The 12,760-nt window shown below is 47.3% G+C and overlaps 1 protein-coding gene and 1 pseudogene across 1 annotated transcript in view; both read left to right on the top strand.

Moving 5' to 3' along the window:
• LOC142575808 (nose resistant to fluoxetine protein 6-like) overlaps positions 1-12,760 on the top strand; it is a 339,710-nt gene that overhangs the window by 212,148 nt on the left and 114,802 nt on the right. The window lies entirely within an intron of this gene.
• Positions 9,172-9,314, top strand: LOC142568201 (U2 spliceosomal RNA; annotated as a pseudogene).

Genomic DNA, 12,760 nt, shown 5'->3' with positions numbered 1-12,760 from the left:
CTTTTGCTTTTGTTTTGACTCCTCGCAGTGGCTCGCGGGCTGGGAAACTGTGCTGCTGGGCGCGCGGTTGTAACTTCGATTCCCTGCCAAGGGGTCGAAAACTGTGTGTGTGTGTGGGGGGGGGGGGAGGAGGGGGGAGAGGTAGGGGTGGCGGAGAGCTTCAGGACTTCCTGCGCCTTATAGTCTATAACCCAGAGCATTACACTACGGCTTGCCTAGTAATGCAGAAGGGTCGTAAACTGGGGCGATTATTTTCCCAACCCATTACCAGGGCCGTAACGTCGAAACTTCTTTTCTTGTGCTTAGTAGCGAAACTTGGGACAAAACGTACAGAAGTCGAGAGACACACAAACGCCACAGTGAACGTGGGTTCATTAGGAGCCTGGTTACGGGTTTATATAGTCATAACAAATATCAAGCACGTGCCAAATAAGGGCTAACAAGAAATGAGTTTTTTCCTCGATATATGCATATTGAAGGAGCGCTGATGCACTCTTGGCCAAGCTTATCTATAGTTGCGGATTCGATTATGAATCTAGTCATTTCGTCTTTATGCCTGTACACACCAAGGTAAATCATGAAACAGAGACCAGCAACCGCATGTAATGCAGTGCGCGGCTGACCAGCCATCACGTCGTTCGTTAATATTCCTACAGTGCTCTCTAAGTCTGTCGCCCTGTGTAGCCCCACGTAGTGCTTACCACACTAAAGTATATAGTCCCAAGCTGCTGCGCTAACCACTGGTAATATGTTGTACCAACGAGGCCGGATATCTTTGCAAAGTCAAAATTGCACAAGCAAGCGGATACGAAAACCACGGAGTCTGCATGTCGTCTACGCGCGAAGCTCTCAAGGACGAGTTTTATAGCAAGCCCACTGTGGTTACTCAAGCGGTTGCGTTTTGCTGTTTCTTTGCACCAGACCACCGAATACACAGCAGGACACGAGGTCGCCCACAGATCGGCGATTTTCTCTATAAATGCTAAAACATTCTCTTGCCATTTATGCTTACGGCAGTTGACGCAATCGGGGACGTGTGGGCTCGGACTGAAACACTGCAACTGTCAAATTATTTGTGTAGATGGGAGGCCTCCTAACATGGCTAACTGAAGCAATCTGTGCTCGTTTCCCACAATGACGTGGTCTTAAGCAACAAAAGCTAGAAGTCGGTTAGATGAGCTAGCACTGACATTTGAGCCGATAGTGTCTTGCGTTGTACACGTCACTCCTCTATCGCTAAACTGTGCTATCTCGCACCAAATAAGCGAAAGGTTTCGGCTCAGAATGACACAGAGTTGGGACAGCAACAACCATCCCTACTATAGCAGCCACGGTCTGCAAACAGACACGTTTCACATACACAAAAAAAAGTTTTTTTTTTTATACCGGCGAGATCCTACAGGCAACGAATCAAGACATGTGGAACAGTTTTCTCGTGGCGAGCTGAATCTAATGCGATGCAGTGGCATGTTTTTTACGGTCGCATTGGCGCTCCAAACTTGGAGCGGCGGATCGAACTAAAGTAAAGGGGTTTATGCGACTAACAGCAAGCAAAAGTTAAAAGAAATAAAAGAAATAAAAAGCGACGTCTCAACCGGAAATGGCAGTGATGTCAAGGTGTTATGGTGCTTGGCCCGAATGCTTGAATTTCTTTAGCGTTCGGCATTTCGACCGCTACGCCAGTAGTTATTTTTCTTTTGAGGCTCAGGCGAGCCTCAGCTGAAGCGCGAGCTTGTCATTAAACTACGGGAGTAGCGTATCTCTTAATGCCAAGAAAATTAGGCTGTTATGGACGCATATTGCTATTGTAAGCTCCTTAGGAACGTGAGCGAATAGGATGAAATGACAGTGCCACAGAGGCTTCAAAAGTGACTTAATTTTTGTTCGTCTAGAATAACACAACCAATATAATTAATCAAGCAAAACACGCTTCAATGGGGGAAAAGTACTATGACCAGCACAAAGTCGTAATGTATAGCAACATATGCGAAACCGTTTCACCGAATCATTCGCAATTCTGTGCGACACCACGTATGTATTCATATCCAACAGTTATCAGGCAAGACAACACTGCCCCACATTATCATTTAGAATACATTCGGCTGACTACTTTTGCTGCCCGTCTGACAGTCAGAGCCTGCGTGACGGAGAGTGAACGAACATAGCGCAACGTTTCTTCCCGGAGCGTTGCACATTTATCGTCACGACGAGACACAGCGCGTCGGATACTGTGGCGTGAGCTTGCAGGACAACAAGAAAACCTGCACTCACAGCTTTCGCCAGTGAATGCCGTGCTCTGGGTCACGCGAAATTTCAAATGAAGCGCATCCCACTCTTTGAACAAACATGTAATAAAATAAAAAAAAATTGGACGAAACGGCTGCGTTCAAGTGAGCAACGGTATATAATAGCTCGTTTGTAGTCTTGCCAAGTCTTGCGTCATAATCACTGGTTGGTAGGGTTCACCAAGAACGAACTAGTAAACTGTGAAATAGAAAGAAAATTAACATTTGTTCTTTTGGTACAGCTAAAATATTTGAAATGGAATATTTACTCGTACGTACGACAGAATGTTGATTAAAAATTTTCGGACATATTTTTTCCAAATGTATCTATAGATTTTCTAGTTTCAGTGTTTATACCTCCCCCCTCCTCACCTAGTCGCGCTTCAATCGTACATGACTAACTGATATTCTTGGCGATAGGTTTTGGCACGCTTTTCGTTCCAAGCTTAGCGACCTATTCACATGGACCTTGTATGGTTACCGAACTATCATGCACCAAGATTTAAAAATACACAGATGCCACCTAGCTGGACAGAACTAAGGTAATGTTGTTTGCCGTCGCTTGGAGATACTCTCTTCATTATTTCTTCATTGCGCCTAATTGAATAATTAAGTCTTAATTAATGAATCAACCTCTTAAATATTCTAATTAGATGAAAAGCGTCAATGTGGAAATTGTAGAGCAACATGAAAAAATCCCGATACAGTTTTCTGTTGCTCAATACGTTGTAAATAAATGCGTTTTTTCCGAGCTGAAAGAAGCCCGCGAATACACGCAAAAATAAACTTACTCAGGATGAACAGGTGGTCTAGTTCGTTTTACATGTCTGTTTGATCACAGCGCTCAATAAGTCTACAGGGACTGACAGAATACAGACACCACAAAGCGCTGATTGCAACTGGTTTATTGCCACGCGAAGCGCTTGTAGATATGCAATTCGACTCATAAGCGCAAGCAGAAACATTTATTGTGCGCTTTGCTCAAATAGATACGCAAAATTGCCGCTTGAGTGGCCGCCCGATGTACTTTGCGCACGCACTCACGCAATACGCGCACGCACGCACGCACGCACGCACGCACGCACGCACACACACACACACACACACACACACACACACACACACACACACACACACACACACACACACGCACACACACGCACGCACACACACGAACGCGCGCACACACACACACACACGCACGCACGCACACACGCCCGCACACACGCACACACACACGCACGCACGCACTTCCAGGTGAGCGGAGACATGTGGCTGATACGCTCCATGCGTAGAAGATGGGACTGGTTTCATATGTTCGTAAACTTTACGTTCTTGCCCAAATAATGGATGCTACTTATTTCGTGAAAGACCCCTAAAATACTATATATTTCATTGACGGCGGGGTATATATCATACAGTATATAGCTACTCCACAGCAGCAGCAATAGAAAAAAAAGTGCGTTAAGCGATGCTTACCGAAATTTTCAAGGTGCATCGCTCCGAGCAGACAGTTTATCTTCGTCAGTGTCACGCATGTCCGAGGCGCCCGCTGCATTCACGCCCGGCGGCGCTCAAAATCGATGTCGTTTACCTCTTTCTCCGCTTCCATGACGCTCAGAGTATCGGCCTCGAGGAATAAAAACAACGAAAGGGCGTGCCTCGGGCAGGTTAACAAAGGACCGGCGTCTGCAGTGCGCAGCGGGCATTGTTACGGCTTCCCATCGTGGTCTTGGCACATCGCGATTCAAGGGCGCTGCTGGCTGCTACAGCTTTTCAGAATGTTTAGGCGGGGAGCTGCTTTGGCAGCAGGCTTCGGGAGCGGGCGGTGACTTCGGGGCGGGAATATAGTGTCAGCATGCCTGTCGGTCTGCGCCATAGTGTAGCCATAGTTGGTCCCCTGGCTTCGCAAAGCACACGCGAAGCATCGGTGGGGTCTCGCTAGCGCGGCTGGGCGCGGCAGGCTGTGTACAGGCATGCGGCATACCGCCATTTGCGAGGAGGCTCTGTCAAGAACACCTCAATGAGACACAGAGCTCTTAAATTGACAGTTCGGTTTGAAATAGACAGCTTCACATCATCTTCGAGGTAACAAGTGCGGCCTTGAGCCCTTTTATTTTGACGACCATCCAAGTATACATTCACGGGAGGCGGCTAGAAGACTCAGCGGCAAATTCCTGGCGGAGCGCGGTGATGCATCTGCATCGTACACCCAGACACTGAACACGCCGACTGGAAGCAAACATGTGGAACGGCAACCCTTGCATTTGGGTCTATTGTGCTTAACAGTTGCACTCAGTTTTTTATGCGAACTGCCATGTGTCACTTACTTTCTCTCCAAAATAGACAACAAAATGAAAGAGACCATGCATCTGATGGTAGCGCATGTCTTAGCAACTTATGTTTGCTCAGCCCTTCGCCGATGCGTCCTGTCATTGGGTCTTACGCCACAAATCCAATTCGAATATTCTGGCGTTTTACGTGCCAAAACCACCATATGATTATGAGGCCTGGCGTAGTGAAGGACTGTGGATTAATTGTCAGCGCCTGGGGTTTTTAAACGTGCACAGAATGCACGGTACCCAGACGTTTTTTTTTTTCTCTCTCTTTTTGCCTCTAGGATTTGATCCCGTGATCTCGTGCTTAGCAGCGCAACACTGTAGCCACAGTAGGCCACCACGGCGGGGCTTCCGCCACAATATTCCTTACAGTTTGCGCCGGGATGTTTCCCCCTCTTCTACACTTAGGAAGACGCGCTGGAACGCGGGTACGTTTGCTAAGTCGACGTACTTGTACTGCAACACTCAAACTATACGCAGGTCAAATACAGTGGAGACGGGGTGCGGGATTTGCAATGAGTGGTATAAGGTAAGGGTTATATCTTACAGTGGTAGCTGTTGCGGTCAGTGTCGACTATCGGTACGTTCATGTGTCAGTACCCCAATAATCCACCGCGAAACGCACGTATGCAGACAGACAGCTGCTCAATGCACTTATAGAAACCCGCGCTTTGAACCTACCAGAAAGGTAAACATTCGGATAGATTACATTCCCCTCTCGCTTTACCAGGATGCAGTTCCTGTGAGCACGATGTGCGTAAAATTGCCGGTGTGTCTCGTTCAACTGAAAGATGTAGGCATTGGAGAGATTCATGCTGCCCTTCAACGACATAATACTTACGTAATACTAAATTAGTATTACGTAATACCAACTAGTAATCTAACTAGTAATACTAACTAGTATAAACTAGTAAACCGCTTACTCAATACTAAACTAGTTATGACGTAGCCGGCGAGCAGCAGCGCTCGGGGTGCCATCGAAGCCAAGTTCAGCTAAGGTGCGCAAAAAAGCTTTGTTACAATGACGGGCGATGTATGGTACTTAGTTCTTGTTGTGAATGCGTCCTAATTATTAAAGCAACATCATAATTTACGGTGGCGCTTTTCCATCGACGAGGACAGCATGCGCAGTACAACGTTTAAAAAAAGAAGCTTCTATAGTGCTTTTTGCTTGAATAAACCGCTACAGGAAACGTCGTTATATACCAGCGTTGCTATATACTGCCGTTCACGTTCTTTTTTCTTTTTTTGCCGTGCACGGCAAAAATGCCGTTCACGTATCTGGTGTGCCAGTATTCGCTAAAATGCCAAGTGTGTACAGACAGACTAAAACTGCCCGTTGTCCTAAGCCGGACGTGTGCGTGTCCAATAATCCTGTGAAAGCGTATGTAAAGCGTAGTGACACAAGCCCACGGCGCCACTCTACTACACACGTGCGTGTTACGCTCCGGTTTTATTTTCCCGCTTCGCGGGCAGGAAACAAGCGATCCGTAGCGTTGTGTATAAAGGCCTGTTACGCTGCAGGTTTGCGCGCACCGTGACGCATCCTCGTGGCGAGCGCCCATTCAAGTTAGCTGGGTAAGACTTGCGTCGGCTATATGTAGGTGCATTTGGGTTGCATTGTCACGGGCGTGTAGAACCCGCCTCGCTTGCGCTGTCTGAACTTTCACGTTTAATTTCCGAACCTTCTCGAGCGCAACTAATCGACTGGAAAATGTATCCGGGTCATCGGCTAGGAGCAGCGTGTGTCGCGACTTGTCGAAAGGGCATCCCGCTATTGGCGGAAACCGGGAAGAAATAACGCTGTCACATGTCTGGAACTGTCGTTGGCGCCATTATTATTATTATTATTATTATTATTATTATTATTATTATTATTATTATTATTATTATTATTATTATTATTTCATTCGGAACTTCCACGCGCAGGAATTTACAAGTTTTGAAGGTGAGTCTCTATCGATTGGCAAAACGGCCGAGGTGATCGAGCAAAAGCTAATGGAAGCGACACACGCCGTGTGCAAAGCAGGTTACCGAGACGGCCAAGACAAGGGAAAGAAAATCAGCTGACATGGCACCGGCAGGCAGTTACAGCATGCAGTGAGCGGAATGCGCGTAGAAGCTTGACCTAGCGCCGTACACACCATAGGTTGGTGTTAGCAGATGAACGGCAAGGCGGCAGAACAGCCGCGTCTTTGCTGTCCTCTCACTTGGCGATATTCCTTCGCGCATAAATTCGCGAGCTGCACGACACAATCGCGCAATTTACGAGTCGGCACTGCCGGAAATTCGGCGTTTGCTGCAGATGCTTACTTGCCGCCCGTTGTATAACAGCAGCACGTGCTACGTCCATTCGACGCGTGTAAACGCGTATTAGTGATTTAGATTGCCAGTGATGTGGTGTCGACACTAGCAGCTATTTTCGTGAATTTAATAAAAATAATAATTACAAAAAAACACAGATTTATTGTTTCTTTAAGCTGCACATTGGGCGATGAGGGATACCGGGACTCTGGACTAATTTTGACCACCTGGGATTTTTTAAAGTGTACCAAAAGGAAAATATCCTCTAGCGTTATTGCACCACCCAAATCTAAATACGGCTGCCGCAGCGTGGAATTGAACCCGCAACTTTAGTTATTTTTTCGACTTTTCTTGTGACGTAATTATCGGTATCCATGTGTTTGTGCTGCTGTGAAGCCATTTAATGGAACCTGCGGGCTCGTCAAGTTGCCGGACGGCAGCTTTTAATCACCGCTGTAATGTCTGTGCCATGGCGGCGGATATCCTTTTTAGTAGCCTGATTACTACGTTGCATAATTTCTCAGAAGCCACTGTTATTATTCGCTGCGTGTAAGGCAAGCATCGCAGGCATCGGAGCAGTTCATTGCAGCTTGACGTCGTGGTGCTTCAGCCTTGTATTCATAAATGCCTCCAAACATGAAGCCCACGTTTGACTTGACCTAAATACGCCTGGCGTTAACGTGCTGAAGGCGCTCATTTGCGTTTCCTTCGGCGCGTTCACGACAGGTGTCACCTATACCAAGCGGAGAATGAACTCCAAGTTGAGATGTATTTCTGAATACGAGAGTAAGTTGTAAAAGCTGCGTAACTGCGCCTGTACGACTTCTCGCGCTTAGCGTACGCATTTGGGACAACATTTTCCGTCTTTCGCGAGGCACAGCGTACGCCACGAAGTTTCTGGAGCGCAAAGTGATCTGTAAGTCCCACCGCATTGCAGCTCAGATGGATGATGATGATGTGTGGTGTTTTGTGGCGCAAGGGCCAGGTATGGCCAAAGAGCGCCATGTTTGTGCTAATGGGTTTGCAGTGTACTTATGATTACTATGAAGTTGGTGTGACGTGGCTGTAAAGGGGCCCTAAAATATACGCTCTAAAGTGCGTAAAATCTGTATAATAAAATTATGGCGATGACGTATGACTTGTACTATGAACATTTAGATGCATTTAAAAGTATGATACGATAGGTAAAATATAGCAGATTATAAGAAATGCCAGAGCACTACTGCCTCCTTAGAGCCCCAGCTCCGATGGACGTATACACTAGTACTCCACGCGCTATGGTGTTGGGCTGCTGAGCACGAGGTCGCGGGATCGAATCCCGGCCACGGCGGCCGCATTTCGATGGGGGCGAAATGCGAAAACACCCGTGTGCTTAGATTTAGGTGCACGTTAAAGAACCCCAGGTGGTCAAAATTTCCGGAGTCCTCCACTACGGCGTGCCTCATAATCAGAAAGTGGTTTTGGCACGTAAAACACCAAATATTATTATTATTAGTAGTACTCCACGCACTCACCAGCAACGGCTCGGTATTCCACTGCCCGAAAGTGAAAATAAATTGAGGAGCTACTCAAATCTATGAAGGTGGGTGACCAGCGAAGCTGCAGCACATCACGCAGGGTTAGACGAGGGTACATGTGTTTATTTTTATCATTTCGTAATGGTAGGGACGATAGCTTTGTGATTACAGTGATATGCACTGATTGGTTCGGTTACAACCTTAGACAGAATATATGCGTCGAAGTTAAATCTACACACGAGCGTTGTTGAGTAGTTTTGTGACTTGGCACTTCGAACCAAACTCTTCTAGCATAAACTCAGTGAATCATTTCTTGTCTGGCTTTGAAATGTGCACATTAAAGCCTCCAACGATGGTCACAGGGGTAATGCCATCACGGCTAACCAATGCAAAGTGCGTGGTCGTGCATTTCTCGATATCCCACTTCGGTGCGCCTGGATATATATATATATATATATATATATATATATATATATATATATATATATATATATATATATATATATATATATATATATACAGCGTTGGTATAACACAATCCAGTCTTCCGTTTGTACGGCACAGACATCCCCATTGTCCTCTTGCGAGTCAAGAGTGTATGGTTGTACATACTTTTTGTACTTTTGCTGTTCACAAACGATTCCAGTACACCCATCGACTTGAAACAAGGCATCTTGATTTATTTCATTTATTATTATTATTATTATTATTATTATTATTATTATTATTATTATTATTATTATTATTATTATTATTATTATTATTATTATTATTATTATTATTATTAGGGGTGGAGTGCTTCAAGCCTGCTTCACCTCCACCGCGGGTCGGCCCGGTATTGCACTATCTCGGCGATCGGCCCACGTTCACCCCCTCTTTTTTTTTTTTCTTATTGTTGACGCACTGGCACGAAAACTGCATGGAACCCTAGCCATACCCAGCTTCGCTGTAAAAAGCGTGGAACGAAAAGTTCTGTCCGGCAGTGTTTCCGCAGCGCAGATTGGGCAGTGCAGCAGGCCCATAGCGAAAGCGTGCAAGAGCTAAACACGGCGTGTCTACTCGCCCCGCTCCGTCGCCGTCTCACCTCCTTGACATACGTCATTCGTTACAAGAGGAAGTGCGGGCACGTCGGGGGGTTTTGCGCAATGCTCGCGCCATGGTGCACGAAAAGCCTTTCCACCGTAATCAGAGGTGGAAAAACTTGCACTTTCGCGTGTGGACTCCAGTTGGAGAAACCGGGTGAGTGCTTGCAACAGGCGCTCCATCACATCGAAACTGCGCGAGCGAGAAAGCGTCCACGTTTTCCGTGTGAAGAACTTATTCATCTGTGCACCTTTTCATGGCGTACTTATGGTCATCTTCTTTTATTAGTGAGTTTTAGAAATAGGCGACCCAGAGTTAGGGGACATAGTCTGCCGTGAATGCAAAAAAACACACAGGGCCTACAATGAAGTTTGTGTTTTGGCGTTCGCTAAGCCGCTTGGACGTGCTATTTCTGAAACTCCCTATTCTTTCTGTAGAAATACGCACAGATCAGAGAAAGAACTGAAGACAAAAACGCAAGGACAAAGGCCTTTCTCCCCCAACACAGTTCGGCACATGTACACATGTGCATCTTCGGCACGTATTCAGTCATACGCGCAGCAAACCTATACTCCTCATTATGCAAAAAAGAAGTGAGGCGTACAGACAGGACACACCTCTACTACAGACAGGACACACCTCTACTACAGTTTAAAACTGATGTGGTTTCACATCCTAAAGCAACGAAATGGCTATCAGAATGGCGCATACACACGCGCACATACACACAGATAACACACACAGACAGCACACACGCGCACACACCCTCTCTAACCCCTAACGCTCCTCCCCCCACCAGCCCGAACACACACACGAGCGCGCACGCACCAGCCACCTCATTTTGCGCACGTAAAAGGCAGGACAATAAACATATATGCCAGTATTGGCGTATACTCTTTCGGCAGGAGGAGGAAAGAAAGGTAGAAGGCAGTCATGTTAACAAGAAAGACGTCTACCCTACGTTGGGGCACGGTAAAGGCAGGTGCTCCTTTCGCAAGTATGGTGCTTTATTACGCTTACGTAACAACGTTTACGTATGCCGGCAAATGTTGCGCCACCCCTTCTTGTTCTTGTTCATCTTCTCAGGCTCCGCAACACGTGTCTTGCTTTGCGCGCCCTCGTTGATGCTGTCGAGAGAGAAAAGTTGCCGAATTCATCCTCACTTTCTCTGAAAAAAGAATAAAGAAAAAGACGAGTAACAGCGCAAAGTACGGGACGTGCTGACTGAGGCGGACGAAGCGCTGCTCGCATCCGCCAAGAGACGCCTGTTGCACCTGTTCCCCTTCTAACCAAAACAATACAGCGTTTCGCAGTCGGTGTCCTTTCGTGCTGCAAACAACGCCATTATTCGCGCCGCCGGAACAGCCGCGGGCGAACAAAAGGCTGTCACAACTATTTGCTTTTATCCGAGCAACCAGCCAGCAGTTCCTCTGGCTGTCTCCGCCACTGCGAGTGACAGCAGCGGACGCCTGGCGAATCATCGCAGTTCGGTAACGTCACAGCGTACCGAGGAAGGTATTTTCGCTCACCGCGGAGGAAGTAAATAGACAATGTGGAACCGAAGTCTGTGGCGCAACCTACCGCCACAGCTTAGTTAGTGCGCAGCTTTTTCTCACTCGCGCACTGGCGCCCACGTGTTGTCGAGAAGCGGAGACAGAAAGAGAGAGAGGGATAGTGAGGTAGGTATGGTTAATGTGAGCAGGAGATGCCTGCCCGGCCACATGCCAAGTATGCTACGCCAGATGACACAGTTTATGCATGAAGTTATCCACTCAAACACAGTAGACGCGCACAGGCTCGCGCGCCAACAGGAAACTATGGAGCATCATGGCTCAGGTTAGTGACCCGTGGGATGACTAAAAGCAGCTTCTGCTCGCAAAGCACTGCAGTACTGCTTCCACGTCGAAGAATACTTTGCCACTCAAAGGAATTTCCGAGTAAGCTTAAAAGCAGGTTTCAGGACTGCTTTCGCGGCCGCAAATTTGCGCGTGCAGACGCAGAAAGCGTAATGTAAGTCGCCCTGCCCATTTCACACTCTACGTAATATACGTCGTGTGAAATACTGGCGATCATGAGCTGCGCGAGAAAAGAACTAACATTCCCTGGAGGGAGCAGGTGAGGCCGAGATCACCGCTCAGCGCGGTCGATCTTCGGTCGTCACAGCGCGTGTTTCGAGAACACGTCGCAAGAAGGCGCCAAGTGCGAAAGCAGCAGCGGCATCGTTTGACCACGCCGGGAGGCCCGCTCGGGAAATGCCGACGGCTCGCTTGCTGTCGTGAAACAACGAAGACAACTGCGACAAAAGCTACCAAAACGTTCGCGCGGTGAGGGGGACAGCCGCGACCACCGCACGGCGACACTGAAACGACCTCTGCCATCTTGCTCCCTTCTTCGCCTCGTCTCGAGGTCGTTCTTCGTGAAAAAGAGTGGGAACGGAAGAATATAAAAGAAGAAAATGTTTCATAACGTTTTTTTTTTTCAAACAAAACGCATTTGTCCAGTCCCATGCTCTTTCGCGGTCTTTTTTTTTTCTTTTGTGTGTGTGTGTGTGTGCGTGCGTGTGCGCGCGTGTGCGTGTATGATATAAGCGTTTTTGGAGCGGAAAGAAAACTCGGGATCGGCTTGACAAGCGAAGCCGCGGGTGCATAAGCGCGCCCACTTGCTTGACAGAGTGCCGTTACTTTTTCGACGCAATCTATTATTTCTCCTTTCGCATGCTCGCGCAGTATGCGTCGTTGACCCTTGTTTTCTATCTTTTTCGTGTTCTATCTCCACCCGTTTCCTCCACGCATGTCTTGCTTGCGTCACTTGCTTGACAGCAAATAAGAATCGCAAATGACGCGCAATGTGCGGTGTGTGCGGGGGCATCTACAAATGACTGAAAAAACAAAAACAATAGCAGCTACGAGAGCTCCCGTCCCTCCCCCCCCCCCGCCCTCGTTCTCAGAAAAAAAAGAAAACTCAACCAGGAAAGAGGCGGACTAAGTTTCATGGGAACGAAACAAATTAAGACGCGTTTCCTCGCCGTTGCGTACGATGATAACGGATTTTCTTTTAAATGTAATTTCTTGAATTGCTCTGAAGTGACTAGGCGCAGCATTCGTGGCGCGAAATGTGTACATACATGCGCGGTACAAGAACATGCGTTGTCGCAGCTATTTTATTCTTGAACGGGGGATCAAAGCAAACGTGCGAAAGACGTATGTAGAGCGAAGCTCCCGAACATAATGCG

Source organism: Dermacentor variabilis, chromosome 1 (genome assembly GCF_050947875.1).
Source record: "Dermacentor variabilis isolate Ectoservices chromosome 1, ASM5094787v1, whole genome shotgun sequence".
Taxonomy (NCBI): Eukaryota; Metazoa; Arthropoda; class Arachnida; order Ixodida; family Ixodidae; genus Dermacentor; species Dermacentor variabilis.
Note: the sequence above shows the minus strand (reverse complement) of the source record. Positions and strands in the feature narration are given on the sequence as shown.